Genomic DNA, 26,820 nt, shown 5'->3' with positions numbered 1-26,820 from the left:
GATTTCCGAAAATAAAGCTTCGTTTCTAATTGAGAGCTCTATTCCGAAATGGCGTAATACATGTTTTATAAACGCTAACAAACAATAAAATAAAGCACACTATTCGAATTCAAAATAATTAAAGTGTGAAAAACAATCGGTTAAATTACACATCTCCTATAACATAAGCGCCGGCTGCTGTGGCCGAGCAGTTCTAGGCTCTTCAGTCCGGAACCACGCGGCTGCTACGGTCGCAGGTTCGAATCCTGCCTCAGGCATGTATGTGTGTGATGTCCTTAGGTCAGTTAGGTTTACTTAGTTGTAAGTGTAGACTGATGACCTCAGATGTTAAGTCCCATAGTGCTTAGAGCCATTTTTTATAACACACGCTTGTCTGTTCATGTAAAGTAATCATATGGAAAACGTAATTAAACCTACAACATTTTGAATTCAAAAAGGCGTAGAGTGGCAGTTTTTAGATATATACGTAAATTGGATGTACTTTCAAGAAATGTGATTGACGGATCATTGATGATGTAATGGTGAACGGGAACGGCTGAGAAGCATGGTGGATTTACAGTAAGGGCTCGAAACACCTTGGGGGACAAATTTTTTTTCTTTTATACTTTGTTATTCATTCTAATTACTTGGCTTTATTTGTGAGTGTATAGTCAATGTGCCTATTCTCCACTATGATTTCACAGGGAAATTGGCGGGACGGGTATATACAGGGTGATTCAAAAAGAATACCACAACTTTAGGGATTTAAAACTCTGCAACGACAAAAGGCAGAGCTAAGCACTACCTGTCGGCGAATTAAGGGAGCTATAAAGTTTCATTTAGTTGTACATTTGTTCGCTTGAGGCGCTGTTGACTAGGCGTCAGCGTCAGTTGATGCTAAGATGGCGACCGCTCAACAGAAAGCTTTTTGTGTTATTGAGTACGGCAGAAGTGAATCGACGACAGTTGTTCAGCGTGCATTTCGAACTAAGTATGGTGTTAAACCTCCTGATAGGTGGTGTATTAAACGTTGGTATAAACAGTTTACAGAGAATGGGTGTTTGTGCGAAGGGAAAAGTTCTGGACAGCCGAGAACGAGTGATGAAAATGTAGCCTCCAAGAAGCCCTGATCTTACCCCCTGCGATTTTTTCTTATGGGGGTATGTTATGGATATGGTGTTTCGGCCACCTCTCCCAGCCACCATTGATGATTTGAAACGAGAAATAACAGCAGCTATCCAAACTGTTACGCCTGATATGCTACAGAGAGTGTGGAACGAGTTGGAGTATCGGGTTGATATTGCTCAAGTGTCTGGAGCGGCCGTATTGAACATCTCTGAACTTGTTTTTGAGTGAAAAAAAACCTTTTTAAATACTCTTTGTAATGATGTATAACAGAAGGTTATATTATGTTTCTTTCATTAAATACACATTTTTAAAGTTGTGGTATTCTTTTTGAATCACCCTGTATTATCCACACTAGGAATCCCAGTAGCGTATCCGTTTTTTCTGCAGTTTGCTCCCGCGTCCAGTTCCGTTCGTACTGGTTCTTCTGTCTTTAGCTATGGCGAAGATAAATCCTGAGAAAATTAAATGTAACTTGTGCTGGGCATGGTTGTTTAAAAGTAGTTCAACCTCTTGCTTAAGCAGACAATTGCGACATAAGCATCCAACAGTTAATATAAATGAATCTCGTTCAAAACCAGTTTTTATCAATTTGGGCAGTGACAAAGTCAGTTCAGTTTCCACAGCAGCTGTTCAGGACTCTGTCATTTCAGTGCCTGTGCATCAACATGAACAATCTGTAGAAGAAATACCCAGCACATCCATCGGTTCAGTTCTGGGTAGGTACGGTAGGCAAACAAAGATTACTGGATTTGCATCAAGACCAGTGCCTTCATCCAAACGAGCCAAAATAGACGAACAGATTTTAAGACTTGTTAAAGAATACCTTCCATTTAATGTAGCTGAGACTGTAGAGTTTAGAAAAATGACTTATTTATTAAATGAAAACTATGTACCTCCCAGTAGAATAACTCTCTCCCACTGTTTACTGTCTCAAGTGTTCGACAGTACACTAGTGCGAGTAAGATCTGCAGTGCTAGCTGCATCCTACATCTCCATAACAACTGATGGATGGAAAACTCTGAGTATTGAGAATTATATTGCAATGACTGCTCACTTCATTGATGAAAACTGCAATCTGAAGTCATAGTTGTTATCTAGTCTTAAATTCCGTGACAAGCATACAGCGGCAAACATTTCCAGTGAATTACAAACTGTGACTTCAACTTGGGGTATTACTAATAAAATTGTAGCTTGCACTACAGACAATGCACCTAATATGGTGGAGGCCGTGATGATATGCAAATGGTGGCATGTACCTAGTTTTGCACATACACTGAATATAGTTGTGCAAGCAAGCCTTGAACCAATTACAGACACAATGGCAAAAGTGAAGTCAATAGTGGAATTTTTCAAAAGAAGCCATCAAGCACTTGAGAAATTACACAATATTCACAAGCAAATGGGCTTCCCTATTTTAACACCGAAGCAAGATTGCCCTACAAGATAGAATTCCATGTATGAAATGTTTGCCAGGCTTTTGAAAATCAAAGAGCCTTTATAAAACACCCTCGCCATCCTCAGTGTGGATTCAAAAACAAAACTGTCCAATAAAGACTGGCCAGTTACTGAAAAATCTTGTGAAATACTATCTCCTTTTGAACAAGTCACAACAGAAATTAGCAGTGAAAGAAATGTAACCTTGTCGAAAGTTGTCTTATTAAGACAAGGTTCCCAAAGTCATTGCCTGAGACTGAAACTCTCAGGTCACAGCAATGAAGCCACTAATATAGTAATTGCTAAACTTGTACCCGCCTCCTTCAATAGTTTGCAGATAAGGCATGTGCTTGTGAAGCAACATTATTGGATCCTCGCTTCAGGAAGCATGTATTTCCAAAAACTGGGCATTGATTAAAAGAAACGAAAGACGCCGTAATTAACAAATGCTGTGCAATACGACAGAAACCCACTCGGTATTCTACAGAAAATCCACCACCAGCCAAAACGGTTGTGATGAGCACATTCACCTCTAGCAGGGGAAACATTTGGCAAGATTTTGACCAGACTGTCGGTGGCTTGATCCAAAGTGTAGACAATCCACACGCTGCAAGTATAGACGAGCTTGATAAATATATGAAGATGCCACTGATACAAAGGTCACAAGATCCACTGCTGTGTTGGAAAGAAAATCATGTTTTGTTTCCTACACTGAAATAATGAAACGACGTCTTTGTATTATGGCCACCTCTGTTCCATGTGAGCGCCTATTTTCAAATAAGGAGCAAACAGTAACAAACAGACAATGCGGTCTTTCAAGAGAAAAAGTATCAAAAATGATATTTCTAAACTACGACTTGGAATAGGCACAGAAATGAAACAGTAAAATTTCAATTGATTTTGTTCTTCTCTGGACAATGTGCACTAAATTTATATTTGATTGTATTTTGTTTAGTCCACTAAATCGTGCATGTAGCTATCTTAGAACAATTTTCTGAAATTTGTTGCACACAGAAGACACGTTTTTGCTCACCACTCACTGACTAACTTTTTTGAATATGTTATTTATTCGTTTATGTGTTTAAGAATAATTATCTGATTTGTCTATGTATATGTTTGTGTGTTTAGTTTTGTAAATGTGATATGTTTAGTTATTACACTATAGGCATCTTGATACTTGTGTATCATAATTCTCAGGCGTATCAACAACGGTACATCGATACTTTTGTTTTTGACGTTCAAATACTGTGATAAAAATTGCATTTCAACAGCAATTCTGATTTCCTGGGGAAGTTTATAATAAAATGATAATACAAATGCTTGCTGTGAGCACCTGAGGGAACTCCATGTACCTGTACCTCAAACAAACTTCTTTAGAAAGAACTATAAATGGTGTAGAGGCAGATCTGCCATGATATAGATATCACGAAGGCATTACGCTGTGTGAATTGCTTTGCATTATAATCTGGATTTTATACTTCAAAAAAACATACCTATCTCTGCATTTCAGATACCTTGAAATGTTTTCCAGTTCTATCAAGTGTACTTATTAAGAGATGTATCCAGCTAACTTGTAAATGTTTGATGAGAAACTGCCATACTTGACCATTGCGCTATATGCTCCAGTCTGTTATGGTAATTTTTTTATCTGTGTGCATCAGTCACTTTGCATCCTGCTCTGTGTGACAAATAATGGAAAATTTAACTCTGGGTAGTAAAAGTGTGAGTGGCACATTCATAAATGTTAATTCAGTGCCTCGCTTCCCAGAATGTTATCTCAATAAAAATATATCGTGATAAGCATACAAATTATCACTCATAAAACCTATCAAAATTATGCACTAGAACACAGGGAAACGAGTTTGGCAAAATCTGTTATGTGAAACATATTTAGTCTGACCTCGGCCAATTGGAAAGCATGAAAGTCACATGACACGAAAGCAGCGCGTTTGCTACAGGAAATACGGAACTGCAAAGACGCCTAAGCGGAAGTTTCATAATTCCTGCGATACTAGAGGTAAGATAGATACTGCCTACAGGAAAATTAAAGAGACCTTTGGAAAAAGAGAACCACTTGTATGAATATCAAGAGCTCAGATGGAAACACAGTTCTAAGCAAAGAAGGGAAAGCAGAAAGGTGGAGGGAGTATCTAGAGGGTCTATACATGGGCAATGCACTTGAGGACAATATTATGGAAATGGAAGAGGATGTAGATGAAGATGAATTGGGAGATATGTTACTGCGTGAAGAGTCTGACAGAGCACTGAAACACCTGAGCCGAAACAAGGCCCCAGGAGTAGACAACATTCCATTAGAACAACTGACGGCCTTGGGAGAGCCAGTCCTGACAAAACTCTACCATCTGGTGAGCACGATGTATGAGACAGGCGCAATACCCTCAGACTTCAAGGAGAATATAATAATTCCAATCCCAAGGAAAGCAGGTGCTGAAATGTGAAAATTACCGAACAATAAGTTTAATAAGTCACGGATGCAAAATACTAACGCGAATTCTCTACAGACGAATGGAAAAACTGGTTGAAGCTGACCTCGGGGATGATCAGTTTGGATTCCGTAGAAATGTGGGAACACGTGAGGCAATACTGACCCTACGACTTATCTTAGAAGCTAGATTAAGGAAAGGCAAACCTACATTTCTAGCATTTGTAGACGTAGACAAAGCATTTGACAATGTTGACTGCAATACTCTCTTTCAAATTGTGAAGGTGGCAGGGGTAAAATACAGGGAGCGAAAGGCTATTTACAATTTGTACAGAAACCAGATGGCAGTTATAAGAGTCGAGGGGCATGAAAGGGAAGCAGCGATTGGGAAGGGAGTGAGACAGGGTTTTAGCCTCTCCCCGATGTTATTCAATCTGTATATTGAGCAAGCAGTGAAGGAAACAAAAGAAAAATTCGGAGTAGGTATTAAAATTCATGGAGAAGAAATAAAAACTTCGAGGTTCGCCGATGACATTGTAATTCCGTCAGAAACAGCAAAGGACTTGGAAGAGCAGTTGAATGGAATGGACAGTGTCTTGAAAGGAGGTTATAAGATAAACATCAACAAAAGCAAAACGAGGATAATGGAATGTTGTCGAATTAAATCGGGTGATGCTGAGGGAATTAGATTAGGAAATGAGACGCTTAAAGTACTAAAGGAGTTTTGCTATTTGGGGAGCAAAATAACTGATGATGGTCGAAGTAGAGAGGATATAAAATGTAGACTGGCAATGGCAAAGAAAGCGTTTCTGCAGAAGAGAAATCTGTTAACATGGAGTATAGACTTAAGTGTCAGGAAGTCGTTTTTGAAAGTATTTGTATGGAGCGTAGCCATGTATGGAAGTGAAACATGGACGATAACTAGTTTGGACAAGAAGAGAATAGAAGCTTTCGAAATGTGGTGCCACAGAAGAATGCTGAAGATTAGATGGGTAGATCACATAACTAATGAGGAGGTATTGAATAGGATTGGGGAGAAGAGAAGTTTGTGGCACAACTTGACTAGAAGAAGGGATTGGTTGGTAGGTCATGTACTGAGGCATTAAGGGATCACCAATTTAGCATTGGAGTGCAGCGTGGAGGGTAAAAATCGTAGAATGAGACCAAGAGATGAATACACTAAACAGATTCAGTAGGTACTGGGAGATGAAGAAGCTTGCACAGGACAGAGTAGCATGGAGAGCTGCATCAAACCAGTCTCAGGACTGAAGACCACAACAGCAACAACAAAAACAGCAACGATTGGCGCTCTCGCACCTCATTTGTGTTTTTGTGTCAATATTTATACAGCAGACACTCACGATGATGTAATGTGAAGGCCTATACCATCACATAGCAAACTTTCCAAACAGTGGTATTATGAAGCTTTAACGTTTCAACCCCTATTCGGACCTCTGTCTACTCCTGCCGCATTTGGAATGAATTCCACAACACACCTGTAACAGACACACACGTGTTGGCACAATATATACTACAAATGTAATAGACACAGCTGCGAGAGGGATCAGCGTTGGTGGCGGCGCAGCGTTACAATGTGAACGGACGAGCTTTAACGTTAGTAATGCTATGTAACTTCAATTACGTACTTCACTTCTGTCTCACTACTCTTACGAGTAAGTCTAAGTATGGATCATATGTGTAGCAGGTACATTGCTGGCAGAGGCTATTACTTAATTTCCAATTCAACTAAAGTTACGTCCATTAGTACGACACTCAGTGTCAGAATTCAGTCGATTTGTTATTTTGTGAAATACTGTTACAAATTGTTTTAATATCTGCGTGTTGGAAACCATCATCCATTTTTCATCAGGGTAGACGTACCTGCACAACGAGCAGATTCCGGGCGATCAAGCGACATCACTTAATGACGTCCTTAGAAATTCCAGATTACTTACAGCATCGTCGCCGAGCAGACTAACAGATTCTCCAGAAAGCTGCATGACGAACAAGACCGAACTACTAGTGTTGCTACGTTGAGGCACGCCTTATAATTAATAACCAAGGATTAGTTCCAGGTCTCCAAGCAAGATTCACTGGTAAGTAGCATTTGAATTTCTGAATGATTAGTAATGTAGTCACACCCCAACAGCTTTGAATCAGTCCCTTACAAGGATCTACCAAATTAAATATTTCAGCAGCTTTCCTTTACCCCTGACTTGAAATAAGACTAGCACGAATTAGTCGTTATGGGTGAAAGATCTGTTTTGCCGAGAGTGCTGAAATAGGTCAATGTAAAATCAGCAAGACACAGAGAAATGGTAACCTACTGTTATATTTTCTTTAATGTCTAGATCGCAATTTTCCTATCACGATTAAAGTTCGATAACTAGTTTCGGTTGCTAGCTGCAACCACCGTCATATCTGTAATAAAAATGGTTCAAATGGCTCTGAGCACTATGGGACTTAACATCTGTGGTCATCAGTCCCCTAGAACTTAGAACTACTTAAACCTAACTAACCTAAGGACAGCACACAACACCCAGCCATCACGAGGCAGAGAAAATCCCTGACCCCGCCGGGAATCGAACCCGGGAACCCGGGCGTGGGAAGCGAGAACGCTACCGCACGACCACGAGATGCGGGCCTATCTGTAGTACATGTAGGAAACATAGCCTGAGAAAAATATGTGGAATTTCTTAAACTATGTTTGCTACATGTGTTACAGATCTGACCAAGGTTGCACATAGCAAGCGAAACTAGTTACCGAACCTAGTGACAGAAAAATTGTGATCTAGGCATTAAAAACTATTACTTGAAATTTTTTTTTAAATGGTTCAAATGGCTCTGAGCACTATGGGACTCAACTTCTAAGGTCATCAGTCCCTTAGAACTACTTAAACCTAACTAACATAAGGACGTCACACACATCTATGCCCGAGGCAGGATTCGAACCTGCGACCGTAACGGTCGCGCGGTTCCAAACTGTAGCGCCTAGAACCGCTCGGCCATCCGGGACGGCAAAAAAAAATTTTTTGTTATTTTATAAACCACATTAAGACTTTCTGTCTCTCTCTTCCCACTCTCCTCTCCCCTCCCCCCCCCCCCCCCACCATGTTGGGCTTCGCTGTTAAAATTTAAAATTTTGTTATGTATGACAGGGCATCATGTGAAAATTGGGAGTGACAGACTGATACATACGCTGCCTCCATGCTTCTCTGAAACGGCATGCGTGTGCCAGAGCGTTTGAAATTGTCGAATTTGCTGTTGTAATTTCCACAGTCATGTCTGCAATTCCTGAAGCCTTATCCCATCATCTATGAAAATTCGTTGTGATCATCACGCTATCACTTTGCAGAGGGTAAAGAAGGCTGCGACAGACCATCATAAATACACCGCTCAGTCAGGGTAGCGTGACCACCACCTATGTTTGACGCCACTCACAAACGGCAGGTGGACCCACTACGAGGACGCACAAAAGTGTGCAATCGTCGTTGTCCGAAAGTGCGTCATAATTGGATTTAGAAACATGGGTCAAAACATTTCAGAAACGGCTAAGTCTGTAAGCCGTTCGCTTGTCGCGGTCGAAGTATACCACGCATGGCAAAATGGAGCTACCCAAAACCGACTGCGAGCTAACTGTGGTTCATCACAGGCCATAGATGACAGGGGTGGACGCTGGCTGCGGAAATGTGTGCGGGCGAATAGATGTGCTACTCTTGAGCGGGTGACGATCCGTGGTATATGTGCCGAAAGAGCACAACGCTGGTGTACGCACAAGCGTTTGGGAGCACACCATTCACCGTACACTGTTGAAGATGGAGCTTCGCAGCAGACCACCCGTAACTGTTCACATGTCGACACAACGATATCGTCAGTTACAATATCAGTGGGCACAGGGCTATCGGGATTCGACTGCCGATCAATGGAAACGTGTCGGGTCTTCGGCTGAATTTTTGCTACACTAGTTCGATGGTCGTCTCCACAAACGTGCACCGCGCCGCGGCGTAGTCTTGTGGGAGCAATGATATGCTACGTGAGACATTCTCCTGCTCTTGCATGCGACCTGTGCCAGTAATCGAAAAAACCCTGAAACCTGTGAACCACCAGCATCCCTTCATGCTTGCTATCTTTCCCGACGGCTGTGTTACGTTTAAGCAGTGTAATTGCTCGTCTTTCGGTGCCCGAACCGCGCTACAGTGGTTCAAATGGCTCTGAGCACTATGGGACTTAACTTCTAAAAAGGGAACCTCCCCATCGCACCCCCCCTCAGATTTAGTCATAAGTTGGCACAGTGGATAGGCCTTGAAAAACTCAACACAGATCAATCGAGGAAACAGGAAGAAGTTGTGTGGAACTATGAAAAAAAAAAATAAGCAAAATATACAAACTGAGTTGTCCAGGACAGTGGAGCGCCGTGGTCCCGTGGTTAGCGTGAGCAGCTGCGGAGAGAGAGGTCCTTAGTTCAAGTCCTCCCTCCAGTGAAAAGTTTAATTTTTTTATATAATCAACTTCGCTCTCCAAAATTCCAGGACATGTTCAGATTTGCTTGGACATCTGCAGGATTTGACGGTCTACACACGGGAAAATTTGAAAACGTTAAAAACATATCTTTTGACAGACTACAGGGAAAACTGTGCGACTGTGAAACTGTTGCATTCATTTGTTGCAGTTTATGTGACAAACTCATGTTTTCATCACTTTTTTGGGAGTCATTATCATATCCACAAGAAAACCCAAATCGGGCAAGGTAGAAGAATCTTTCTACCCATTCGCTAAGTGTACAAGTTAGGTGGGTCGACAACACATTCCTGTCGTGTGACGCACATGCCGTCACCAGTGTCGTATAGAATATATCAGACGTGTTTTCCTGTGGAGCAATCGGTTGACCTATGACCTTGCGATCAAGTGTTTTCGGTTCCCATTGGAGAGGCACGTCCTTTCGTCTACTAATCGCACGTTTTGCGGTGCGGTCACACACTAAACTTATTACAGTGAACAGACACGTCAATGAACGAACGGACAGATCATAACTTTGCGAAAATAAACTTTTCACTCGAGGGAAGACTTGAACCAAGGACCTCTCGTTCCGCAGCTGCTCACACTAATCACGGGACCACCGCGCTCCTGAGCACCCACCATCCTTGATGTTGCCAATCTTGCACATGGACTACTCAGTTTGTATATTATGCTTATTTTTTTCATAGTTCCACACAACTTCCTGTTTTCTGGATTGATCTGTGTTCAGTTTTTCAAGGCCTATCCACTGTGCCAACTTGTAAGTAAAGGGGGGTGCGATGGGGAGGTTCCCTTGTAAGGCCATCAGTTCCCTAGAACTTAGAACTACTTAAACGTAACTAAGACATCACACACATCCATGCCCGAGGCAGGATTCGAACCTGCGACCTTAGCGGTCGCGCGGTTCCAGACTGTAGCGCCAAGAACCGCTCGGCCACTCAGGCCGGCGCGCGCTACAGTGGTTTGAAGAGGAATACAGTGAACTCACTTTGGTGTCTCGGCGACCAATTTCATCACATGTAAAACGTATGGAACCCATCTGCATCGTTATCTGGCGCAATTATCGCGTACGCGAATCAACAGCCCGTTACTTTCGCGAATTATGTAACCTGTGAGTAGGCATCTAATGCCACATGCGTCTGCAAAGCCACGAACAAACTGTCGAATTACTGATACGGAAGGTCAGTTTTGTATATCGTTCGAAAGACGGGCAAACAAACTATTAAGCAGGTGGACAATCTTTTGACTCCTTACTCTAGAAGTCCTAGAACAGCATAGCGGTATTTGCACGATATTGTACACCCCGTTTGTTGTGCTTCGTGGGAAACCATCCTGGGCTTACATTTCAGTGTCTGGTTACACAGTATCCTCAGAAAAAACGAAGACTACTAAATAATGGTTCTCGAATGTTTGTTTATTACTACTCAAATGGTTCAAATAGCTCTGAGCACATTGGGACTTGACATCTGAGGTCATCAGTCCCCTAGAACCTAGAACTACTTAAACCTAAATAACCTAAGGACGTCACACACGTCCATGCCCGAGGCAGGATTCGAACCTGCGACCGTACCGGTCGCACGGTTCCAGACTGTAGCGCCTAGAACCGCTCGGCCACTCCGGCCGACATTACTACTCAGACCTCACACCCGTGTAGCATTTCAAAGTTAAAGAACAAAAGTAACAGCAGGGAAATGGCGGAAGAATGTCTGTACTGAGAGATTACAAATGCACATATTTAACACGTCGAGGCTTAATAGTGCGCTCTGCTGTGTGTTTTCCTTCGCCTCTACAATGACGTACTGAAAACCTGATGAAAGTTTCACAGTTCCAGAAAAAGCACAGCTAACAATCACTGTTACGCCTGAATTAATAAAACAGAAATCTGTTGTCAAAACCGTGTAGAGGGCTCCAAAATGGCTGTCGTCTCAATATACAGCGTTCAATTGTACCTGTTTGTAATGTAATGAACGCTTCTGTCTTTGTTTCTCATTAAACTCTAGGCGTTCTTGCCTTGAAAAACATACTAACGCTTTAGACGATGACATCTGTTTCTATGCAAAGCTGCTGAGATTCGTATAGTAGAAGAGTAATGCCTGAGAATGAAAATAAACCGTTTCTGAATTAAGCAAGGAAGGCGGAAGTGATAGCAGCCGTACAGTCCGTCTAGTACAAAATATATACATATATAAAAAACATAATGACAGTGAGGAAGTTTAGTGTTAGAACTAAGGGTACTCGAGGGGACTCTTCTACATCTATACTCCCTAATCCACCGTATGGTGTGTGGTGGAAGGTACTTGTGCAGGCGTGCCGGTTCCCTCGTTTCCGCTTCCACCCGAGTACGTTCGTCGTGAAAAACGACTGGGCTCGAATATGATTTTATCTTCACGGTCTTTTCACGACACATACGTGGTTCCTTTCAGGCACGTACGCTTTCTGAAGATTAACAATAAATCACTACGTGATGCACAACGCCTGTCCTTGAGTGTGTCTCAGTGGCGTTGCCTGCTTATCTCCGTCACCGTTTCGTGTTTGCTAAATGAGCTTGCAACGAAACCCGCGCCTCTTCTTTGCATCTTCTCTAGTTCCTCTACGAATCCTGCCTGACCCGTATCCCACATTGTCGGTTAATATTCTAGTAATGATCGAAAAAGCGTTTACCTCCTTTATGGGTACGCTACATGTCCTGAAGGTTCTTGCAATGAATCTCAGTATGGCTTCAGCCCAATCAGCGACTATTTTTCAATAGTGTAATCATGCCACAACGGGTGTTTCTTCCTATTTATGCGGAATAGATTATATTTCTTTGCATCGAGGGTCGACTGTCAGTGCCTCCACCAAGCACCGATCCTCTGCAGGTCTGTCTACAATTCGTTACAATTTTCAGCGTAACCTGCTAAGGTCTGGTTTCGCAGGATAGAGCGGATCAGGTTATGGTTGTGGAGGGGGGCCGTCGGTTGCACAAAACACACAAACTTTTATTTCCAAAGAACCACTTAATTACACATTGCCTTAAAAGGGTCAGAATAATAGTTAAGAAAGCTTGAAATACCTCCTGGGCTAAAGGCCCAAAACCACACCAAAAACAAGAACGGCTGAAGGCCTGAACACAAGTTTTAAAAAAATTGCTTTGAAGAACACACACCGCTGAAGGCCTTACTTAAAAGATATTTCACGTAAATACAGGGCTATTACAAATGATTGAAGCGATTTCATAAATTCACTGTAGCTCCATTCATTGACATATGGTCACGACACACTACAGATACGTAGAAAAACTCATAAAGTTTTGTTCGGCTGAAGCCGCACTTCAGGTTTCTGCCGCCAGAGCGCTCGAGAGCGCATTGAGACAAAATGGCGACAGGAGCCGAGAAAGCGTATGTCGTGCTTGAAATACACTCACATCAGTCAGTCATAACAGTGCAACGACACTTCAGGACGAAGTTCAACAAAGATCCACCAACTGCTAACTCCATTCGGCGATGGTATGCGCAGTTTAAAGCTTCTGGATGCCTCTGTAAGGGGAAATCAACTGGTCGGCCTGCAGTGAGCGAAGAAACGGTTGAACGCGTGCGGCCAAGTTTCACGCGTAGCCGCGGAAGTCGACGAATAAAGCAAGCAGGGAGCTAAACGTACCACAGCCGACGGTTTGGAAAGTCTTACGGAAAAGGCTAAAGCAGAAGCATTTCTTAAACAGGAGATTGGAAAACCGATGGATCGGTCGTGGTGGAGATCATGATCAACAATTCATGTCACGGCCTCCACGCTCTCCCGACTTAACCCCATGCGATTTCTTTCTGTGGGGTTATTTGAAAGATTCAGTGTTTAAACCTCCTCTACCAAGAAACGTGCGAGAACCGCGAGCTCGCATCAACGATGCTTTCGAACGCATTGATGGGGACATGCTGCGCCGAGTGTGGGAGGAACTTGATTATCGGCTTGATGTCTGCCGAATCACTAAAGGGGCACATATCGAACATTTGTGAATGCCTAAAAAAACTTTTTGAGTTTTTGTATGTGTGTGCAAAGCATTGTGAAAATATCTCAAATAATAAAGTTATTGTAGAGCTGTGAAATCGCTTCAATCATTTGTAATAACCCTGTACTCGGCTGAAGGCCACACACAAGACATTGAAGAACTCAAGGATAACATAACAAGAATTTCAGATGAAGCCAATTTTAAAAAAAAAAAATATTTTTAAACAAACGAATCTTCAAATTTTAATTTAAGTCGGCTGAAGGCCTTATTTTAAAATTAAAACAAACTAAATTAATATACGGCTGAAGGCCTCGCACAGTACCTCAGACTAAAAGAAAATCACAATCTAAACAGCAGAACAGTGGTGCTCAGAAGTGTTCCAAGGGTCGGCCTGTGGATGTAGCTCTAACGAAAGGTGAGGTGAGGTGAGACAGGCAGTCAAGAGTATGGTTAAATAATCGGATGGCAACCCGACCCAGGCGTGGACCGACCAACAACCTAAACAATTCCCTTCCACCCGACCAACGGCACGACAATCGAAAGGATCAGCGGATACGAAGATACCAGCAGAGCTACGTCTTCAAAATTGGCTTCTAAAAACATGTTCCACGAAAACACTTCCACAAACAACTCGAACAATACTAAAACCAGTGACTGTGGAATAACAAGGATTAATTCCAAGTCGACACACTGTGATGTTACAAAATAAAAGTGATGTTGTTATTCAATGGAAAGTTGGAAATTGAGATTTAGCTTACTGTTTTATCAACCACAATTGGCGTAAGAATCGTGGATTGACCATTGTCATAAAATATTGCATTATGAGATGTGAATAGTTTTTACTTGCAGTTTGACGTGGCTTGAGGCAGTCACAACTAGCGTGCTATTGACTAAGAAATCGCATTATCGTCTTTCTAATTACTTCATGATCGTAGATACGATCATACCCGGTTGTGAAGTTATTGTTATGAGAAAACAATTTCCTAAGGGACCAGAAAGTTCTTAAGGGGGCAAAAACAACTGTAACATCACACAAAAGGGAAATTCAATATTAAAGCTGATGCAAAAAGACGATAAAACAGTTTTCTTCTTATCAATGTAACACGCACATTGGACTGCTGATCTCCGTGTCTGTAATCTTATCAAAATGCATAATTAAAATGAAAATAATACTGAGGAGATGATAGGAATGAGCACTGCTAGATGATTCAGTATTCCCAGAACAAATATTTATTATAAACTAAAACATATATCGTACCTTAAGCTTAGTACTACAATGACGGTAGATTTTTATGTCCGTATCATGCTCACTGAGCGCTCTTTTATATGGCCATTGTCTTCTTTGAGTCGCTCGTGCGTCGTCACGGTAAGTTATAACAGTTCTTTACACTTCACTCAAACTTAGACATCACACGTTTTTATACATTTAGTAAAAAATTAGATCAGACTGCCACAAATCTGCGTCCGTCTTACTTGAGAAAAACAGTACAAGTCTTTTTTTAGCGCTCAAGGCTTCATTTGTTCTCCAGCGAACAAAATAGTGAAGGATCGCATATCTATCCGTATATTTCTGTTTGCCGCCCAAAGACGACGAATTACATTATTTAGAAAATTCCACCGTCGCCATGCGACGCCTCATTATACATTAATCATTATTTACAAACAAGTATCTGCCTTCTGGCTGAAAGTATTAACTACTCGTATTTGCTATTTTAATGAAGTCAAAAATAGCGAATATCACAACACACAGAGAACCCAGAAGCGATCGGCGACCAAATACAAGTCGTCCGAGGAGACGACCGATGGAACGGCCAACAGACCAAGGTCGTCCTCAAGCCTGTGTGCCGACAATGGTCGGGCGAGTCATGGCTGTCCGGACCTCACTGGTGCTCAGTCCCGACTCAACCCCTGACACACGACGACCGGCAAATTCTAAGCTGTCGCTCCTATCGATAAGCGCTGCTGCTGTCACTCACGGGCAGGCAAGCCAGCAACTTAGTGACGCCAGTGAATCGAATAAGAAATGAGAGGGCAGTAACGCAAAGACAAGATGTCAAGCAATAAACGACACAAACACGAGCCATGCACCTCTCACCCACATCTGTGTGTGGAGCAATACTATCCGCGCAAAGCCTATCCAGTAGGCCGCACTGGAGCTTCCGACGCTATGCACTATGCCGTCTTCTCTTTATTGTGCCTTTGTCCCGCATCGGTGCTAGATAGACATCGGATTTGACATGGATATTTTAGGGGGTGACCACATGCCGCTGCTATACCCACTGTTGTGGACTGGCAAGACAGCCAATCCACAGTGACGGGTAACCGAAAGGCACGCGCTTGAACTCACGCAGGCTGGCGTGAGGTCTGAAACAGGATACGTAATGAATGCTATAAAGAAAAGTACGTAGCTGCTGGGATACTTAACTTTAATCCACAATTGGTGAACATTGGTCTTGTTACTGTACATGCTTCATTAGATACATAGCAAAGGATAATTGGCGCCTTGCTAGGTCGTAGCAATTGACGTAGCTGAAAGCTATGCTAACTATCGTCTCGGCAATTGAGAGCGTAATTCTCAGTGAACCTTTCCTAGCAACGTCGGCTGTTCAACTGGGGCGAGTGCTAGGACGTCTCTCTAGACCTGCCGTGTGGTGGCGCTCGGTCTGCTATCACTGACAGTGGCGACACGCGGGTCCGGCGTATACTAACGGACTGCGGCCGATTTAAAAGCTACCACCTAGCAAGTGTGGTGTCTGGCGGTGACACCACACCCACCACATTACCATCCAGAACGTTACATACTCTACGACGCACCACGAAGGAATTACCTGAATACGACTGAAATCTGTAGACGTGACATATGTACTGACAAAGAAATGATGACAGTTTTAGAAAAAATTTATGATAGAAAATTCAAGAGAAAGATCTTCACAAACTGAGCAAATCAATAATGCGTTGGTCCGCCTCTGACCCCAACGCAAGCACATATTCGGCTTGTAGTTGATTAACACAGTTGTAGGATGTCCTCCCAAGGGATAGAGTGCCACATTCGAATTGGCATGTGAGATCGTCGAAATCCAGAGCTGGTTGCAAGGCCCTGCCCATGACGTTCCACGTCCTTTCAACGACCGAGAGATCCACGAGCCTTGCTGGGGATGACTGCCTTTGGCAAGGACTAAGACAATCAGTAGAAACTGTCGCCATGCAAGGGAGGGCATTACCTTGCTGAAATGGAAGCCCGGGATGGATTGCCACGAAGAGCAACGAACGAGGCATGTAATACTGTGGAGGTGCCGCTGTGTTGTAAGCGTGCTGCGGATGTCAACCGAAAGGTCCTGCAATAAAGTGAAGTGACACCCTAGACTATCATTCCTAGTTGTTGGGACGTGTCTCCAGACACCAGCCTGCAGTCTCATTGACTGGAGTGGAATTGTCTTTAGTGGTGAGTCCCGCTTCTAACTGAGCCCCGATGACCAGCAGAGTAGTATCCGTAGACGCCTCATGGGACACCAGGCCGACTGTCACCCGACAACCAGGAGCGATAGTCAGGAGTGTCACTTCTTTTCATAGGAGGACACTTTCGGTTGTCATCCGCGGCCCCCTTACAGCATAGCGGTACGTCGACGGTATTCTGCACCCTGTTTTGTTGCCTGTCATACTAAACGAATCTGGGCTTGCATTTGGAAAGATAAAGTCTGCCCACACACACGGTGAAGTGTCTACTACTTGTCTAACCCTATCTTTGGCAGCAGGTGTGGTGTCACCGCCAGACACCACACTTGCTAGGTGGTAGCTTAAATCGGCCGCGGTCCATTTAGTACATGTCGGACCCGCGTGTCGCCACTGTGTGATCGCAGACCGAGCGCCACCACAAGGCAGGTCTCGAGATACGGACTAGCACTCGCCCCAGTTGTACGACGACTTTGCTAGCGACTACACTGACGAAGCCTTCTCTCATTTGCCGAGAGACAGAATAGCCTTCAGCTAAGTCCATGGCTACGACCTAGCAAGGCGCTATTAACCGTATCTGAAGATAGTCTTATTTGTATTATCAAGAGCGATGTACCACAAGGATAGAATAAAGTTAAGTATTCGAGGAGCTGCATACTTTTATTATTAGAATTCACTACTTATCCTGTTCCAGAATTCACGCCCGTCTGCGTTAGATAGCGTGCATTTAGGCCGCCTCTATCTGCAAGGTGTTGGCACATTTACCAACACATCAGCAAGTTTGCCCGATCTCACCCCAGTTGTTTGCAGTATAATGCGCGGGGTCTTCCAAATATAAGATGAACACCAACAAAAGTAAAACGAGGATAATGGAATGTAGTCAAATTAAATCGGGTGATGCTGAGGGGATTAGATTAGGAAATGAGACACTTAAAGTAGTAAAGGAGTTTTGCTATTTAGGGAGTAAAATAACTGATGATGGTCGAAGTAGAGAGGATATAAAATGCAGACTGGCAATGACAAGGAAATCGTTTCTGAAGAAGAGAAATTTGTTAACATCGAGTATAGATTTAAGTGTCAGGAAGTCGTTTCTGAAAGTATTTGTATGGAGTGTAGCCATGTATGGAAGTGAAACATGGACGATAACCAGTTTGGACAAGAAGAGAATAGAAGCTTTCGAAATGTGGTGCTACAGAAGAATGCTGAAGATAAGGTGGGTAGATCACGTAACTAATGAGGAGGTATTGAATAGGATTGGGGAGAAGAGAAGTTTGTGGCACAACTTGACTAGAAGAAGGGATCGGTTGGTAGGACATGTTTTGAGGCATCAAGGGATCACAAATTTAGCATTGGAGGGCAGCGTGGAGGGTAAAAATCGTAGAGGGAGACCAAGAGATGAATACACTAAGCAGATTCAGAAGGATGTAGGTTGCAGTAGGTACTGGGAGATGAAGAAGCTCGCACAGGATAGAGTAGCATGGAGAGCTGCATCAAACCAGTCTCAGAACCGAAGACCACAACAACAACGCGGGAATTGGACTTGATTTGGCAAGATATACCTCAGGATGGTCTCCACCAAGTCCATAAACCAGTGCGAAGCCGAATAACTACTTGCATAAGTGCCAGTGTTGGACCAACGCTTTACTGACTCGGTCCATTCGTGAACCCGTTTCTCTTGATAAGTCATCTAATTTTTTTCTGAAATTGTAATCACTTGTTTAGCTGTAGGCGTTCGTCACATGCACAGGTCTCCGTCCCATTCATTCAGATAATGCCTTCGTGGAGAGCAGGTTTCTTCCTCCCTCTTAGAGTGTAGGTACACCCTAAGCATCAGCGTCTAGACAGTCATGTGAATGTGAGCGTAAGTTTTCTAAATGCGATTCGTGTAACTGAAGCGGGAGCTGGGTACCAGCCCATGAGACGCCCGCTAAACCCGCTGGGGAGAACAGGTAATAGGATTGTGGAAACGGCCAAGGGTTGAGGTCAGCTTCTGCTTCTAATTGTCATTTATTGTAATTTCATAACCTTTACAACCAAAGTTGCAAATAGATGGACCTTTACCGAATGCAGATCTTTCACGGCTGAAGGCCTCCAACAAGAAATCTTAACAAGATAAAAATCCAGTTAAGATAGCAATAAAATAATTCAAAAAACAACATACGCAAAGTGCAATACAAATGGCTGAGGGCCCAAATTAAATTCCAAAATTTTAGAATATGTTACCATAATCGTTAAAGGAAGAAGGCCGCAGTGTTTAAGCTTGAAAGGTAAATTTAGAAATTAATTTTGCAAAATTTTAAGAAAAGAAGCAAATAACCATAAGTCTAAAATTTAAAATAGCTGACAAAGATAATTACACCGGTGGCATTCAGAAGGCCTCCAGAGAGGTCTCTCTGCCCTCGTCCACTTAGGTGAGACAGGTGGTGAGCCCAACTACACTTGATCCGTCGGAACCCAATCAGGGACAGCCACGGACCGACCGACACAATGAATTACTTCCCACCAATCAGTACATGTGAACTCAAACCGGCAATGTTATAAACGTGATAATCCACAATGGAGTATGTGTTAGCTGTCAAAATTACACACCATGTTGGACAGCGACAACAGGTGAGGAAAGGACGCTGCCTGAAATTACGTTAGTGGCCAGGGCAGGTAACCAGAACACTAACTGCCACAAGACAGAAAATTCCACTGGTGCACTCAAATCTTAGTCGACCAAAATAGTTAATTGCACCCATGGCGGCTAAATCTCAGCAGTAGAACCACTCGGTATTGCTCACAGGAAAACCTCCCCAACAGCAAACCATCGAAGCGAACCACTACAACAGGAATGGACGTGGCTTGGGTAGTTGAAACCACTACTCAACTTTGACGTCGTGGGTCGGCGAACCACGAAGCTCGCAGCGATCAGACAGCTCCACACACGCTCCGACACTGCGCAGGGCCTGCCTGCAGTCCCAGCCGACTGCAGCGCGCGGAGATAACTTCCCTCGTGGGCAACAACCGACCGACCCACTCCAGTCCACCTTGCCGGAAACTATACAAGGTGCGGCTAGAAAAAAACCGGACTGATGCTGGAAAAAACATTTATTTACAATTATTTACAATCTCATGTTATCTCCTTCAATGTACTCTCCTCCTAGTTCTCTACACCGCTCCATACGAATTTTCCACTGTTCATAGCAATGCTGCAGATCATTTTCGGTAAGTCCATACATTACTTCCGTCGCTTTTTCTTTTACTGCTTCAACAGTCTCAACTCTAGTTCCTTTCAAAGCTGACTTGACTTTAGGGAAAAGAAAAAAGTCACAGGAGGCCAAATCAGGTGTGTAGGGTGGATGATCTAAGATGGGAATGTTGTGTTTTGCCAAAAACGTCTTCACTGACAACGCACTGTGAGCTGGGGCATTGTCTTGGTGAAGGATCCATGACTTTTTTCTCCACAAATCGTTCCGTTTTCTCCGTACTCGCTCACGTAGGGTAGCCAGGACGCTAATGTAGTAATGCTGATTCACTGTTTGTCCCTCTGGTACCCAATCAATGTGCACAATCCCCTTGATGTCAAAAAAAAACAATCATCATTGCCTTGAATTTCGATTTTGACATTCGTGCTTTTTTTTTTGTCATGGAGAACCAGGAGTTTTCCAATGCATCGATTGGCGTTTAGTTTCGGGATCGTAAGTAAAAAACCACGATTCATCGCAAGTAATAACATTTTGTAAGAAGGTGGGATCACTTTCAATGTTTTCCAGGATGTCAGAACAAATCATTCCTCGGAGTTCCTTCTGTTCAATTGCGAGACACTTTGGAACCATTTTTGAACACACTTTGTTCATGTTGAAACTTTCATGAAGAATCTGCCTAACACTTTCCTTGTCAGCTCCTGTTAACTCAGACACTGCTCTGATTGTTAAACGGCGATCTTGTCGAACAAGTTTACCGATTTTTTCAATGTTTGCATCAGTTTTTGCTGACAATGGTCTGCCAGTGCGAGTGTCATCACTGGTGTCTTCGCGGCCATCTTTAAATCGTTTAAACCACTCAAACACTTGTGTTCGCGATAAACAATCATCGCCGTACACTTGTTGTAACATTACAAACGTTTCACTTGCAGATTTTCCTAGTTTGAAACAAAATTTGATGTTAACACGCTGTTCTTTCTGTACACTCAACATTTTCCGACGCACAGACAAAACGTCAACTACTTAAAACAGACGCCACGGGCAGACTGAGTGCAGGAGGCAGATGAAACTCGAGCAGTAGGCGGAGCGAGAGTCACGTGACAGGCCACGCGACTTTCAGCCTTATTGCATTCGTTTTGTTGTTTCACCAGTACTAGTCCGGTTTTTTTCTAGCCACACCTCGTATGCACCAAACCAAAGATGGTACACTCCTCAAATATCGATACACATCACTGCTGCCACACGTAGAAGCAAGAAGAACCACGATGTAACCGCGACAAGGGCGGGAAACCAAACACAGATAGACAGCCAAGTTCACGAAAACGCATAGTTGGGAGAGAGCTCGGCTCAGCCCGGTATTCACGTAGCAGGTTGTGGGGAAAAACCGCATCCAAGCTGACCGTCTCGGCGAAGCTCGTTGTTACTCAGCTGGGTGAACTGGATTCGGGTTCGGCGCTCTAGCAAGCACGGGTGTGTTGTTATCCTCCAGGTCGTTTATACAGGGTGTTTCATGTACTAAGCATGGGCGAAGCTGGCAGCACACAAGGTAGACTCACAGCCTGTTGCTCCCTGCATCTGTCATAAGACGTCTGCAGGCGCTTAGTCCAGTTGACCGTAACACATGGATGCAGTCTGGCTAAATTAAGCTTCCTTTACTTCGGCTGCCGAAATTTAGGGAATGACTAGCCTAACCCTGGCCTCGAACTCTTCGAGTGTATGGGGAGTGTTTGCATACGCTTTCCCTTTTACACTCCTGGAAATGGAAAAAAAAACACATTGACACCGGTGTGTCAGACCCACCATACTTGCTCCGGACACTGCGAGAGGGCTGTACAAGCAATGATCACACGCACGGCACTGCGGACACACCAGGAACCGCGGTGTTGGCCGTCGAATGGCGCTAGCTGCGCAGCATTTGTGCACCGCCGCCGTCAGTGTCAGCCAGTTTGCCGTGGCATACGGAGCTCCATCGCAGTCTTTAACACTGGTAGCATGCCGCGACAGCGTGGACGTGAACCGTATGTGCAGTTGACGGACTTTGAGCGAGGGCGTATAGTGGGCATGCGGGAGGCCGGGTGGACGTACCGCCGAATTGCTCAACACGTGGGGCGTGAGGTCTCCACAGTACATCGATGTTGTCGCCAGTGGTCGGCGGAAGGTGCACGTGCCCGTCGACCTGGGACCGGATCGCAGCGACGCACGGATGCACGCCAAGACCGTAGGATCCTACGCAGTGCCGTAGGGGACCGCACCGCCACTTCCCAGCAAATTAGGGACACTGTTGCTCCTGGGGTATCGGCGAGGACCATTCGCAACCGTCTCCATGAAGCTGGGCTACGGTCCCGCACACCGTTAGGCCGTCTTCCGCTCACGCCCCAACATCGTGCAGCCCGCCTCCAGTGGTGTCGCGACAGGCGTGAATGGAGGGACGAATGGAGACGTGTCGTCTTCAGCGATGAGAGTCGCTTCTGCCTTGGTGCCAATGATGGTCGTATGCGTGTTTGGCGCCGTGCAGGTGAGCGCCACAATCAGGACTGCATACGACCGAGGCACACAGGGCCAACACCCGGCATCATGGTGTGGGGAGCGATCTCCTACACTGGCCGTACACCACTGGTGATCGTCGAGGGGACACTGAATAGTGCACGGTACATCCAAACCGTCATCGAACCCATCGTTCTACCATTCCTAGACCGGCAAGGGAACTTGCTGTTCCAACAGGACAATGCACGTCCGCATGTATCCCGTGCCACTCAACGTGCTCTAGAAGGTGTAAGTCAACTACCCTGGCCAGCAAGATCTCCGGATCTGTCGCCCATTGAGCATGTTTGGGACTGGATGAAGCGTCGTCTCACGCGGTCTGCACGTCCAGCACGAACGCTGGTCCAACTGAGGCGCCAGGTGGAAATGGCATGGCAAGCCGTTCCACAGGACTACATCCAGCATCTCTATGATCGTATCCATGGGAGAATAGCAGCCTGCATTGCTGCGAAAGGTGGATATACACTGTACTAGTGCCGACATTGTGCATGCTCTGTTGCCTGTGTCTATGTGCCTGTGGTTCTGTCAGTGTGATCATGTGATGTATCTGACCCCAGGAATGTGTCAATAAAGTTTCCCCTTCCTGGGACAATGAATTCACGGTGTTCTTATTTCAATTTCCAGGAGTGTAATATTCCCCCAAAGATAAAAATTACACAGATTTACTTACGGAGAACGAGGCGGCCAGTCGATTATCCTATCGTCGAAAACACTTCTTATTACTGTAATAGAAGCATTGGCTGTGTATGGTATTGCTAGGACTGTTGGTACTTTTAAAAAATATCGGAAATGCGATTTATTGACGGAAAAAGTTATCGATGCACCGGCCGAAACACAGTTATGGCTGTACATTGTAAATATACAGCCAGTTTTAGACTTGTGTATTTAAGTATTGATTTATTATTAGATATTCTGTGGATCAACAAACTAGCAGCCTGCTTATCCCCCTAAGAGCAAGAATTGAAAGAAAGATGACGCACATTCACGTTGGCGATAACCACTTCGTTAACATGATAACTGCAGGTTAAGTGGCACAATGAAAAGTGTACGATGGTCCGTCGTTCAGTTTCGTCACTTAGATTTGTGCGGAACGCTTCATGTCGAAGTCCCTGCGTTTTTTTAGTTCTGAAAACGCCAGCGAGGTATCAGTTGTAGTGTCAAAATTCCGTGGTGAAATTAAACGTTTTAGTTTGGGTTAGTAACGCCGAGTGCTGATTACGTCAGCATTCCCCAGACACACACACACACACACACACACACACACACACACACACACACACACACACACACACACACACACACACAGTCACCGCCTATCGCATAGACCAATCTTGTCATTTACGTTTTTTCATCAGTTTCAGTGTTTGAAGGTTGCCGATGTGAAGAAATAGCACACTACTTGCGCTAAAAACGGTTTTCTTCGCATCGGATATCTTGTTACTCCATTCACACCACCACATACCAGTGCAATCTGACTACAACTCTGTGGCATCTATACTTGCTTCGCACAAAGAGAAAGACTGAACATGATGAAAGCGTAAGAAATTGTAAGATTCCTTCGCACAGTGAAAGTAAGATTATGTTCTACTTCAAATATTTATCGAAAATTGTGGAAAATATATAGCACAAAATAAAAATATCTGTTCTTGATATTGCCATTTTGATATCGATAGTGGGTGGAATAAATGTCCCCATATTTATCGATCCTTATTTAAAATAATGGCGATATATCGATATTTCTTCAAAAGCCCTAGATCTTGCATTTTCCTGAATGAAAAACCGCATGTCTTTTCTTTGGGTGTTAGTTCTCTAGAAAAGGATGAAATATATTGTTGACCCAACTATCAGAAGTTATTTTTTCATCGAAAAAATTGGTACAATAATTCGTCTTGTAGTAATGACACACCAAGCTTCTGTTTCCTCATGCAGAGGCTACTTATGCTTCTGATGAGGATTTTACGAGCTTGAACGCCGATTCTTATGAGAATTTATGACATGTCAGTGGCTGCCGCCTCCGATGAGGCTTCTGTCTAAGCATCGAGGTGGTTTCGCCATTACCTTCCTTATGGGAGGCGAATGTCGTGTGTCATTGGTGCCTGATGTTGCGGCAATCCCGCCCAACTGCAGTGCCTTGCGGGTTGCCGAGAAGCCAACCGCCTGCAGCTGTCGCTGCGCGACTTCACTGCGCCGTTAGCTGCAGTAAGGTGGACTCCACTATAATCGGACCAGCCGGCACCGTTTCGTATCCGAAAAGACACTTGACGCCGGACACTTCCTATTATTCATAAGTTGGCCGGCCTTTCTGCAGGGTAACTATTGCCACCTAAAATAACTCAGAGTGTACGATATGAGCTGAAAAGTTCGTGGGACAAAAGTTGCATGGGACAACGTGCCATAATATGATGTTCATTTTTTGTTGCTTGGTGGGGTGGCTCCAGAGATATGAAGGTCAATTTTGTTTTTCTAAATGAGATGCTACAGTTTGGTAGCTATTTTCTGATAGCGGCAATCGAAACGAATCCAATGATGTGTAACGATGGTCACAAAGGTGGCATGAACGCCCATTCACAGAAGGTGTTCGAAGTGATGACCATTGGTATCAATGCAGTGCTGCAATCTTCTTATCACGGATTGAGTGGTATTCCTTATCACATCGTCACTTATCGAAGCACATGCTCTGACAATTCTCTCTCGAATATCTTCAGGTGTATTTCGAAAGTCTCTATAAACTATGTCTTTTACGAATCCTCACAAGGAAAAAAAATCCAGAGTCGTCAAGTCTGGCGATCGAGCCAGCCACGACACATCACCTCCGCGTCCAACCCAATGATTTGGGAATTGTCTCTGCAACTCATTTCTAGCCATCAGCGTAAAATGTGCCGCCCACCCATTCCGTTGATACAATATTCTGTTCCTTGTTCCTAAAGGTATTTCTTCCAATAACAGACCTAATGTTTCTTGCAGGGATACTTCCTAACATTCGGATTTCCTTCGATCAAACAGGGGCCTGTTATTCTGTCCTCCAGAATCCCACACCATACAATCACCGGCTACGGTTTTTAGTGTGCAACTTGCCGCAGTCAACATGGATATTCAGTTGCCCAATAATGTATCTTATGCAAATTAACATTTCCGTAGTTCGTGAATGTAGCCTCGTCAGTAAATAAAATCAAATTAATTCATGTGTCGGCAGAATTGAATGCGACGCATACACTCTGTACCAGTTGATTCTTGGTGGAGACTGATATGGTAAGGATGATATTCATGGCAGAACATGAACACTACTACTGTGGCAGATTCCCTTGCGATATGACGCGAACTAACACAAGGGTCTCGAACCACAGCGGCAGGAGTAAGAATTTCCGGGTCCTTTGCCGGATATGTTTCCGATGCGTAAAGGATCCAGTTCTTCTCAATTTATAATACACACATTTAAATCTACGACGTGTATGGTGAGTACGTTGAGGACATCTTTCAGGGTGTAAGTAGCTCTCACTGAATTTCGTTGGCATTCTCCGTAAATCAGAAACATATCGACTTGTTCTTCGAAGGAGTACATCATTCGCTTGATTCGACGATACTAGCCTTACCGTTGGTATTAGTGTTGTATTGCGAAATCGTCGAATTGTGTTTCTACAGGGTGTATCATAAATAATGGCGTAAACGTAAACAGTTGAAGGTAAACGATACTAGAAGAAAGAAAGTCTCAGTAAACATAGGGTCGGAAATACACACCTTAAGAACTACGAGCAATTTTTTATCTTCGATACTGTGAAAAAAATTCTCTTCTACTGCCATTTCTATGCTTTCCATATCTTGGGAAGTGGTAGTATGGACCAAAATAAGAAAAAAATGTCCAGCAAACATGTGCTCTAAAGCGCATATCATAAAAGTTACGAGCACTTTATCATTCGAAGAGTTGTTTCAAAGTAGCAAAGATGAAAAAGTGCTCATAGCTCTTAAGGAATGCTTTTTAGAGCACATGTTTAGTGGACTTTTTTCTTGTTTTGGCCAATACTACCAGTTCCCAAAATATGGAAAGCAAAGAGCTTGCAGTAGAAGAGATTTGCTCCATAGCAACGAAGATGAAAAATTGCTCGTAGCTCTTAAGATACGCAGCCGGCAGGAGTGGCCGTGTGGTTCTAGGCGCTACAGTCTGGAGCCGA

The sequence above is a fragment of the Schistocerca serialis genome, chromosome 12 (assembly GCF_023864345.2).
Source record: "Schistocerca serialis cubense isolate TAMUIC-IGC-003099 chromosome 12, iqSchSeri2.2, whole genome shotgun sequence".
NCBI lineage: Eukaryota > Metazoa > Arthropoda > Insecta > Orthoptera > Acrididae > Schistocerca > Schistocerca serialis.
The sequence above is the reverse complement of the archived record's forward strand: the minus strand, read 5'-3'. Positions refer to the sequence as shown.